Consider the following 12195-nt stretch of genomic DNA (forward strand, 5'->3'; position numbering starts at 1 on the left):
TACTACTGCAATCGACATCAACGAAAAATATACCACGTGCTGAACCTTTTCAGTAACTAAACTTATCACCACTCTGCTCCACACACCTGATAGACTCTGTTGCTCTGTCGCTCTACGTGAAATAAAATCTAGAACTAGTAGTGCGACCAGTTGGCTTGCGTTTCGGTCGGGATACAGTTTCTTCTGTGAACAGATCCCATTCCCACTGACGGGCTAAGGTCGTTCCCCACAAATGGGCTACCTGATGGAATGAATCTGCTTTCCCTGCAGCATGCGACAGACCATTTTACTCGCAGATCCGGTCGGATACAGCCTGGGGCATTTCTGGCGTATTCAGCAGGACAGAATTCGTTTTCTGGGTTGCGGTTCTGGAATGGGCGTCTGGGATGCTATTGCTAAGCCACCCAGGGCAATTCCGAAAAATTTAAATGTAAAATGAAACCAGTATCGTACGAAAGTCTTTTTTCTGTCACAAAGGGCTCTCTATTTTTCAAAGTACATAAATTTCAGTTAATAGGGACGTACGCCCTATATTTTTTTATAGTCGCATTAAAATTCCAAAGAACGTTGAGAAAGGAGTTGCGTGGGAAGGATATCAATAAACAATGCAACACTCGAATGGATGATTCCATTCGGCAGGCTATGCAAATACAAGATATTAAAAATATTGTACCTCTATCCGATCAGATATGACTAGACAGTTTCAATAATTAAATACACAACAAAATCAGAGAAGCATCTACAGCTACATCTATATCTACGATGGTTGCCCAGAAAGTAATGCACCGCATTTTTTTCTTCGGCAATTCTTTATTGTGCATAATGAGAACTACCCACAAGAAAGAATTGTGTTTTATCTACACGCCCTATTTTTCCTCGTAATCTCCATCCCATTCTATGGCCCTCCCCAGCGCGAAACAAGAGCGTGTATGTCCTGCCGGTACCAATCCTTGTCCTGGGTGCGTAGCCAGTGCTTCACTGTGTGAATCACGTGCTCATCGTCTCAAAATGTCTTCCCCCTCTTCCGAGGGGGCTAGGTCAGATGTGTTAGGTGTGACAACCGTGGATGGTCTCTCCGATGGCTGCAAATCGTGGAGCTCCGCCGAACCGCCTTCTGATGACCTCATCTTCCATGCCCAGCAACTAACTGTACTTCTGTCGACAACAGATGCTGCATAAACTTTGGACAAGCGTTTGTGAATATTCACCATAGTTTCTTTCTCTGCAGAGAGAAATTCAATGGCGGCTCGTTGCTTGTAACGTACATCATCTACAGACGCCATTTTGAAACTGTCGTGCACCTACGCTATCTGTCGGAAGTGACTGAAACTAGGCGCGCTCATTCAGGCGACTTCAAACAATACATACGTAACTTTCGCATTCGTAGAATTTTTTTCGGCTGAGAAAAAAAGTGCGGTGCATTACTTTCCGGGCAGCCCTCTTATACTCTGCAAACCATTGTGAGGTGCATGACACAGGGCACGTCCCAGTGTACAATGCTTTTCCCGTTCCATCCACGTATGGAACGCAAGAAGAATAATTGTTTGAATTCCTGTGTGCATGCAGTAACTAATCTAATCTCACGATCCCTATAGAGTGATGCGTAGAAGGTTGTAGTATATTCCTGGAACCAATTTACACCCAGTTCTAGAAACTTTGTTAGTGGACATTCGGGATAATTTCGGGCTATCTTCAAGAGTCTGTCAGTTCAGTTCTTTTAACATCTCAGTGACGCTCTACTGTGGCTCAAACAAACCTGTGACCATTCGTGCTGCCCTTCTCTGTAGACGCTCAGTTTCCCGTGCTATTCCTATTTGGCAAGGATCCCACACACACCAACAATTTTTCTGGATTGGTCGCACGAGTGACTTGTGAGCAGTCTTCTTTATAGACTGACTGTATTTCTCTAGTATTCTACCAATAAACCGAAGTTTTCTACTTCCTTTACACACGACTGGGTATACTAAGTGCTACACCCAGGTATTATTATGAGTTTACGAATTCCATCTGTGACTCACTGATATTACATTCATAGGATACTACGTTATTTCTTTTTGTGAAGCGCTCAATTTTACATTTCTGAACATTTACAGCAAGGTCCCAGTGTTTGCACCACTCTCAAATCTTATCATGCACTGACTGAATATTTGTGCAGCTTCTTTCAGACTGTACTTTACTGTAGATAACTTCAACATCTGATAAAACTTTGAGGTTAATGCTAATGTTGACCACAAGGTCATGAATATACACGAACAGCAAAGGACCCAGACAATTCCCTGGGATACACTCGAAACTACTACTACATTTGCCAATGACTCTTTATCCAAGATAACATTCTGCGCCCTTCCTACCAAGAAAACCTCAATCCAGTCAGAAATTCCGCCTGATATCCCATATGATAGTACTATCGATAATAATCGTAGGTTTGGTACTGTGTCAAACGCTTTTCGGAAATCGAGAAACATTGCGTCTATCTGACTCCCTTGATCCGTGGCTTTCAGGATGTTATCTGCGAGTTGCGTTTCACATGATCAACGTTTTCGAAATCCGTGCTGGTTGGAATGGAGGAGGTCGTTCTGTTCGACATATGCCATTATCACTATGGTGGACATAATCTTCTTGAGAGATTCAGCAAATGTTTAGATAATTAAGATAATGCTCTGTGTTTCTCATACACAAGACGGGTTCTGAAGCGACTACTTATTTGAACATGATTCAGAGTGATGTAATGAAATTAAAAATGTCCAGCTGTGAGGGGAGAGTGAATGAGAACTATCTTAATTACCTCATTATATCTGAGTTAATAACATATTCTAAGTTTCTGCAACATATTAATATCAGGGGTCTTGGACGGTATTTTTGTGGGTCACTTCTACCTCCCTTCTTGTAGACAGTGGCACTTGTGCGTTCTTCCAGCTACTGAGCACTAATTTTTGTTCGAGATATCTACAATAGATTATAGTTAACAGAGTGGATAACTCAGCAGCAAATTGAATAGAGAATCTGATAGGGTCTCCATCATATCATGGCGCTTCGTTCAGTTTTAACGATTTCAGCGCTTTCTCGACACCACTGACACTAATTCCATTTCACTCATCTTTTCAGTGGCACAAGAATAAAATTGTGGCAACACTCCTTGATGTGTCGGCAGCGGGGCCAACACCTTGTAGATCGAAGTGGCTGAAAGTGCACGCTAAACTAACGCAGACGGGCGTGAAGTACTGGAACATGAGACTTATTAATGAATAAGAAGAACAGTACGTAGCTGGAATAATATACTTAACTTTATTCTCTTGTTAGAATACATCTCTTGAATAGTAGTACGCTATAAGCACTGATACAAATGGCGCCTTGCTAGGTAGTAGCTATGGAATAAGCTGAAGGCTATTCTATCAGTCTCTCGGCAATTGAGAGGAAGACTTGGTAGGTCTGGTCGCAAGCTATGTCGTCCGTACAACTGGGGCGAGGTCTAGTCCGTGTATTGTGACCTGCCATGTGGTGGCGCTAGGATTGCGATTACACAGTGGCGACACGCGGGTCCGACATGTACTACAGGACCGCGGCCGATTTAAGTTACCACCTAGCAAGTGTGGTGTCTAGCGGTGACACCACATTCCTCCCCCGCAAATCGGCGAACGGTCGTGAGATAAGGCTTCCGCCCGCCGTGGGGAGGACCCCATGTTGACGTATGCGATGAGGTGGGGAGCCTAACAACAGGCGAGGCTGTGCCACCCGCACCCGGCCATTCGGTCCGAGGGGAGCTAGGAAACGCCTGCAAACCTAGTCCAGGGTGCACGTCAACATGAGGTGTATGCGCACGTAATGAGACAGAAGGGTCGACCTCCATGTGGTCGGAGCACCCGACGGGCGAAGACGACATCTGGTCCGGAGCGGGCAAGAGGTCCATGGCGGAGGACGGCTGGGCACGGGAAGCGAGCGGCGGCGCGTGACCCAGGGAGGCGCGTGGCGGCTGCAGCGAAGCGTCCACTGCGGGCGGCGCCGGCGGCAGCTGCGGCGGCCGCTGCGGCGGCGGCGGCGCGACGCCATGGGGCAAAATGGAAGGCAGCGTCGGTAACACCTGGGGATGAGGCGAGCCAGTAGATGGGTCCCCAGGGCGCTGACCTGACGGCTCCGTCGCTGAAAGCAGACGGGGAGCAGCAGAACCCAGGCGACGACAGAGGCGCAGCTGATTGAGATGCCGACGCACCTCACCAGAGGCCCCCAAAACCAAATACATCGCGCGGCCGAGGCAGCGAAGAATGCGCCCTGCGAGCCAACGCCGTGAACCGCGATAAGTGCGATAATAGACAACGTCGCCAGGAGCAAAAACAGGAGTCTGCCGCTGCACAGGAACCTGATGCGGCGGATGCAGCAAAGACATCAGGGTGCGATGAGATCGACCATGGAGCAATTCAGCCGGCGAGCGACCATCGCGGGGCTGAGAGCGATACGATGACAAAAAGAGCAACAAAGCGTCCTCCCGAGAATGCGATTCTTTCAATTTCAACATCTGTGACTTGAACGTCCGGACCAATCGTTCAGCGGCACCGTTGGACTGAGGCGAAAACGGCGCGGATGTCAGATGTTGAATACCATTAGCCGTGCAGAATGACTGAAATTCTGCGGACATGAATTGTGGGCCATTGTCGGAAACAATAGTCTGCGGAAGACCTTCAATGCAAAAGATAGCAGACAAGGCTTGGATTGTGGCAGAAGACATCGTGGAAGACATCCGGACAACAAAAGGAAAATTACTGAAAGCATCGACCACAACCAACCATCGAGCATTCCAGAACGGACCAGCAAAATCTATGTGCAAGCGTTGCCAAGGGGAAGTGGCTTTCGGCCATGCAAAGAATTTCCGCGGCGGTGCGGATTGGTGTTCGGCACACGCCACGCAAGAGGAGCACATATTCGTAATCGCAGCATCGATTCCGAACCAAGTACAGTGCTGACGAGCAAGTTGTTTCGTACGCACTATACCCCAATGTCCTTGGTGAAGAAGCTTTAAGACAGAGGACTGTAACGAACGTGGGACTACGACTCGGGATTGATCATTATCGGAACGCAACAACAAAACACCACGTCGTACAAAAAGTCTCTCCTTGTGAGCAAAAAAACTGCGAACCAAAGGATCCTCGATCCGTGACTTTGACAAGGGCCAATGCGTAGCAACAAAACGCAAAACAGTAGCAAGGACAGGGTCAGCAGCTGTGGCTGTAGCTACACGACGAAAATCAATCGGAAACGATGCGACCACGTCATCGGCTTCCGAATCAATGAACATGCAAGCAAGTTCGGAAGAATCGAATGCTTTATCCTCAGCAACAGGCAAACGGGACAACGCATCAGCGTTTCCGTGCTTAGCAGTGGACCGATACAAAATATCGTAGCGGTACTGCGAGAGAAAAAGTGACCAGCGAATGAATTTCTGCGCTGTACGTGGAGGTACAGGCTTGTGCGGATGAAAAAGCGATGTCAACGGTTTGTGGTCTGTGATGATGGTAAAGTGACGACCATACAAGAAGTCATGGAACTTGGTAACACCAAACACGAGAGCTAAAGCTTCTTTCTCTATTTGTGAATAATTTCTTTGCGCAGATGAGAGCAATTTCGACGCAAAGGCAATAGGGCGATCATGCGAGCCATCTTTGTGCGCAAGCACAGCACCGATCCCGAAATCCGATGCATCAACCATCAAGAAAAGGGGTTTTCGGGGATCGAATGGCGTAAGGCAAGTATTTGAAAGTAACGCCGATTTCAACTGGCGAAAGGCGCGTTCGCATTCCGTCGTCCAGACGAACGGAACACCTTTACGGCGTAAGCGATGAAGCGGAGCTGAAATGGAAGAAGCATTGCGCAAAAATTTATGATAATAATTTATTTTACCCAACACACTCTGTAGCTGTTTCAAATTCTGCGGAGCAGGTAAGTCCTGTATGGCACGGAGGTGCTCTGGACTCGGATGTATACCTTGGGCATTTATGACATGCCCCAGGTAGGGTAAGTCCCGAGCAAAGAACACACATTTGTCCTTTCTCAAGCGAAGACCATTCTGACGCAATACCTGAAATAATGTTCGGAGATTTTGCAAATGTTCGGCTTCTGTCTGTCCGGAGATCACAATATCGTCCAGATAGTTCGCAGCAGTAGGGACCGACGCACAAATAGTTTGTAAATATTGCTGAAACAATGCAGGGGCGGATGCACACCCGAATGGCAGTCTTTTGAAGCGATACAAGCCAAGATGCGTGTTTACCACCAAGACGCGCTGGGAGTCTTCGTCCACAGGTATCTGCAAGTACGCATCTGCTAGGTCCAATTTGGAAAAATATTTTCCCGGGCACAGTTTGTCAAAAAGATCTTCCGGGCGGGGCAAAGGAAAAGTAGCAGTCACAAGTTGTGGATTCACAGTTGCCTTGAAGTCCACACAAAGTCTCAGTTTTCCGGAAGGTTTCGACAAAATTACTAAGGGTGAGGCCCAGAGAGAAGCCTGCACACGTTCAATTACACCTTGAGATTCTAAATCGGCCAATGTTCTTGCGACCTCATCACGCAATGCGTGGGGAACATTGCGCGCTCTGAAAAATTTCGGTTGCGCGTTGTCTTTCAATTCCAAATGTGCAGCATAGTTCTTAGCGCAACCAAGGCCCGGTGCAAAAATGTCTGCAAATTCTTCACAAAGACTAGAAACACTGGCGGAAGGCACAGTCTGATTCACTGATAGGACCTGATTTACTATAGACAAATTAAACAATTGAAACAAATCTAAACCAAACAAGTTCACTGCACTAGAAGAACGAAGAACGTAAAATGATACAAGTTTTGTTTGTCCCTTGTATGTTGCAAGAAGGCTGCACTGTCCTAACACAGGGATCTGCTGTCCCGAGTAACCATGTAACTTAACATTTGCGGCACGCAATGGCGGTTGGCCCAGTTGTTTGTACGTGTCGTGATTAATCAATGAAACTGCAGCGCCGGTATCGAGCTGGAATGGGATCACTTTGCCGTCAAAGTCTAAGTCCACAAAAAGTTTATTGTCCTGCTGACGACAAGAGCGACTGTCACGTGCAATTTGAACTGATACAGGTACAGAAGCACTTGCGACTTTACGGGATTTCCTGCGACGTCGACACACACTTTGGGTGGGACGAACACAGTCACTGTTAGCTAAAGTGTCACTGGATGGGTGGGAATGAACTACATTAATGTCCATGGGCGAAGGTCCACGAGCCTGATTGTCCTGGGTTCGATTCCGGCGCGAAGCAAAAGGCCTGGAATTATTGCGATTGTCTGATCTAAGCTTTTTCTGGCAAACACTTTGTACATGTCCTTTCTTTTGACAGTAAAAGCAAATAGCTTGGCGTGACGGGCAATTTTCACGCGAATGTCTAGTTGCACACCGCGGGCATGATTTCACTGCAGTTGCTTGCTTACGCGGCGCACGTGTTTGCGAGCGCGGCTGCGACGGGCGCGAGGGCCGCTTAGCGTCCCGTGCAGCGGGCCCGGCGGGCCGATTAATGTGACACACTGCTGGCGAAGTTTCAAATGAGTCCTGAGCAAAGTCAAGTGTGTCTTGCCTATCCAATATGTCTATCACTTGTTGAAGGGAGGGATTTACGAGTTTCAAAATCTGTTCCCGTATGCGAACATCAGAAACGTTCTGTGCTATTGCATCACGCACCATAGTATCTGAATAAGGGAGGCCACAGTCACATTCAAACGCACACTCCCTAGTAAGTCCTTGCAAAGTTGCAACCCACTCCCGATTAGTCTGACCGGCCGTACGTTTTGTACGAAAGAACGTATACCGTTTTGCAACTACATTGACTGTTTCTTTGAAATAGGCATCTAAAGCAGACAAAATTTCTTCGTAGGTCAGAGTTGCTACGTCGCGTCGGGGAAACAATTTCACTATCACACGGTAGGTAGACACACCGACACAAGAAAGCAAAAACGGCTGCCGCTCTTTACCTTGAATTCTGTATGCGGCTAGGTGAAACTGGAACTGGCTGGCCCACTCAGTCCAGGTTTCGCACTCGGCCTCAAAGGGCCTAAATGGCGGTGCGACAGCGTTGTGTGGCTGCGGTAGCGATGAAGCGGCGGCTGCCGCATCGGTTTGCAGCGCACGTTGACCCTGGACGAGCTGTCCAAGGGCTTCCAATAACGCCTGCGTCTGCTGATTCTGCAAGCGAAAAAATTCGGACAGCACATCCGGAGATTGTGGCGAAGCCATGACACAAGCAAATCAGAGCACAAAAAGGGAAAAAGAACAAATCAGTCCAAAGCAGAAAAAACACTTTCTCTCGTCGCCATGTGATGTGTCGGCAGCGGGGCCAACACCTTGTAGATCGAAGTGGCTGAAAGTGCACGCTAAACTAACGCAGACGGGCGTGAAGTACTGGAACATGAGACTTATTAATGAATAAGAAGAACAGTACGTAGCTGGAATAATATACTTAACTTTATTCTCTTGTTAGAATACATCTCTTGAATAGTAGTACGCTATAAGCACTGATACAAATGGCGCCTTGCTAGGTAGTAGCTATGGAATAAGCTGAAGGCTATTCTATCAGTCTCTCGGCAATTGAGAGGAAGACTTGGTAGGTCTGGTCGCAAGCTATGTCGTCCGTACAACTGGGGCGAGGTCTAGTCCGTGTATTGTGACCTGCCATGTGGTGGCGCTAGGATTGCGATTACACAGTGGCGACACGCGGGTCCGACATGTACTACAGGACCGCGGCCGATTTAAGTTACCACCTAGCAAGTGTGGTGTCTAGCGGTGACACCACACTCCTAGGTTTACCTTTGTAAAGGAACACTTCTAAACAGAAATAATCATATTTGTTTTTATTTTGCTATTCTCACTTTCAGTTCCTGTCTCGGGAGTTCCACTTTCAAGTGACTGACACTAACTTTAGTGCCATTAACAGCACTTAATTGCGAACAGAAATTCTTTCGTTTTTGTGAAAGATCATTTGACAGTATTCTGCTACAGTAATAGTTGAAGACTTCATGTATTGTTCTCTTGTCTGCCAAACACATGTCATACAGCATATTTCTAACTGCAGCCCTAAGCTTTGTTTTCAATATATAATGCAGTAGTCTGTGTTTGTTTAGATTTTTCTTTACTATGGCTGTATCCCATGGAGGATCTCTCCCTTATTTACTGTTCTACTGGGTACATTTGCATCCAGTGCATGACCAACTATTCTTTCAATCCTGAGCCATAGCTCTTCTACATGCTCCAGTACTGTACTAAAAGTTTCGGATTTCTCATCGAGATATTACACTACTATCTCTTTATCTAGTTTGCTGAACATATAAATCTTGATACTTGCTTCAGTTGGCCTTTGTAGCTTGGTATTCATTGATATCTTATGTTCCCTGATACCAGTTTCAAAGTGGACATTCTCAAAGAGATCATGTCTGTTTGTTGCCACTAGTTTCAACATATTTCCACCGTCAGCGGAGTTCCAAATTATCTGTTCCAAGTAGTTTTCAGATAAGAGAGTGACATTTCACGACCACCACTAACAAAACTGTAATTATCCCAGTTTGTCGTTGGTTGATTAAAGTCTCCTCCAACAATTACAGTTTGATTAGGGAATTTATGTACAAGCGAACTGAGGTTTTTCTCTACCGTTTTGGGCTACATCAGGAGGTGGGCCCCGACAAAGTATCCTATTATAATTCTATGGCCAACTTTGATGATGAGTCTTGCCTAAACAATCTTACATCTAGCTTCAATTTCTATCTCGATGGATTCGAATTTCTTGTCTATTGCGACAAATACACCACTTCCATTCCCCTTTTCCCTATACTTTCAGTATAGGCTTAATGCTTCGTCAAAGGTCTCGCTATTGTCAACTTCACATTTTAAAAAACTTCCAGTGCCCAGTATTACGTGAGTTTCAGTGTATTTTAGGAGGTCTCTGAAATATGACACTTTGTTTCAAATGATTCGGTAGTTAACCACCAGGATTTTAATATTCTCACATGCGGGAGGCATTTCTTTGGATCTTACACACATAGTTATAAGTTTTCTACAGCTATAGGTTTGTTGATTGGATGGAGTGTTACCTCATCTAAAAAAAAGGTCTTTTGTGTCCACTGTCACAGTAAGCTACTTAGGCAGCAGCCTCTATTGCGTAGTCCACACTTCACCCTTTTAGGGGGTCATACGACATTCAACTCTACGGCTCAAGTCTAGGAAATCACACCCCAGAAAGGGACACGATCCGTTCTGGGGCTATGCTGCAGACCGTGAGCTTCGTTGAACCTCTGTGAGCAAGGTTGATATCATCAACCTTCTCTGCTAGCCGCTGTAATAATCCAAGTATGACGTCGGAGCGCAGACAACAGGCACCGTTTGTTTAAAGTTCGTCACCATCTCCTAGTTATACCCTGTTCCTTCCATGGCTGCTAGAAAAGCCTCTTCAACACGTTCGGTGAGGTCTCTAGGCAAATACATTGAGTGCACATGGTGTTCCTTCCAAGAAATTCATTATTGCACAACTGCACTATTGATGATAAATTGCTGGAAACAATATCCACCGTAAAATATCTAGGTGTAGCTATCCAGAGCGACCTTAGGTGGAAGGACAACATAAAACAAATAATAGGAAAAGTAAATGCCAGACCGAGATTATGTGAAGAATCTTATTAAAATGCAGCTCATGCACGAAAGAAGTTGCTTACAAGCCGCTTGTTCGACCGATTCCCGAGTATCGTTCGTCAACAGGGAATACTTGCCAGGTAGGACTAATGGAAGAGACAGATGAGATACAACGAAGAGCGGCTTGTTTCGTCACGGAATCGTTGACGAGAGAACGTTACAGAGATGCTCAACAAACTCTAAAAGGCAGACGCTGCAAGAGAGGTATTGTGCACCACGGAGAGTCTAACTATTGACGTTTCATGACAGCACTTTCCGTAAAGAGTCAAGCGACATATTACTTCCTCCTACATACATTTCGCGAAAAGACCATGACGAGAAAATTCGGGAGATTACAGCTAACACAGAGGCTTAACGACAACCATTCTTCCGACGTGGCATTCGAGAGTAGAACAGGGAAAAGGTGATCAGTTAGCGATAGCAGAAGTACGCTCCACTACTCGCCTTTAGGTCGCTTATGAAGCATGGTATAGATGTCTTGCTGGTATTTCCCTAAGGGTACTATTATTAGCAGTACGTTTGAAATGCCAGCTGTTAACAGAGCCTTTGCGTTTGCTGCTCCATAACACACGACACAATAGGTTCCTAACTGGTGAAGCGAGTCTCACTGGTTCTGTTTCGGTTTCAGTGGCAGACAACAAATCCAATATGTCGGTTAGTGGCATGAGTGCAATATCATGTGTTAATTCTCATTTGTCTCCCCTACACGGAATGCCTAGGTCCACCACTGACACACCGCTCACAGTGATGTGGAAGAGTAATCATAAGTCCTTGTATTTCGTGCAGAAAGGACAGGTATCCACAAGAGAGGAAAGTACTTTGGACCTACGGTTGTCTCCTACACAGGTCCAACACACCACAACACATCAATTTGCAAAAGCTTCTAACTAATTACCAATACTAAGGGCGAATTTCCAGCTGCAGGCAGAGGACATTCTCTCTCTCTCTCTCTCTCTCTCTCTCTCTCACACACACACACACACACACACACGCACGCACACACACACACACAGAGAGAGAGAGAGAGAGAGAGATGGAGGGAGAAGAGAGAGAGTAGAAGAAGAGAGAAAGAGAGAGAAGAGCGAAGAGAAGGATGTGGAAAAGAGAGAGTGAGAGAGAGAGGAGAGAGAGAGAAGAGAAAGCCAGTCATTCCTTCTCTCAGTAAATAACACGACCTGAGGCAGCGTGAGACTAAATGGAACGAGGCAGTCAGTAAAGAGGGGTGATAGGATGTAATCGATTTAAATCATGTGATTCACAGATAATGAAATTGTGAAATGAGACATTAAAAGTGGTTGCAAAATAAAGATGATGGCCGACGCAGAGAGGATATAAAAAGCAGGCTGCCAATAACAAGAATGTCAGTATTTCTTGAAAAAGATAAATTTGCTTCTAATGTAAGTGTAAATGCTATAAATATTTTTATCAAGGTGTTTGTGTTGAGTGAACCCTTTTATGGATGTGTAACGTGGACAATAAGCAGTTCACACAAGAAGAAAAGAAGAGCTTTTGAAGTA

This window comes from Schistocerca nitens, chromosome 4 (assembly GCF_023898315.1).
Source record: "Schistocerca nitens isolate TAMUIC-IGC-003100 chromosome 4, iqSchNite1.1, whole genome shotgun sequence".
Taxonomy (NCBI): Eukaryota; Metazoa; Arthropoda; class Insecta; order Orthoptera; family Acrididae; genus Schistocerca; species Schistocerca nitens.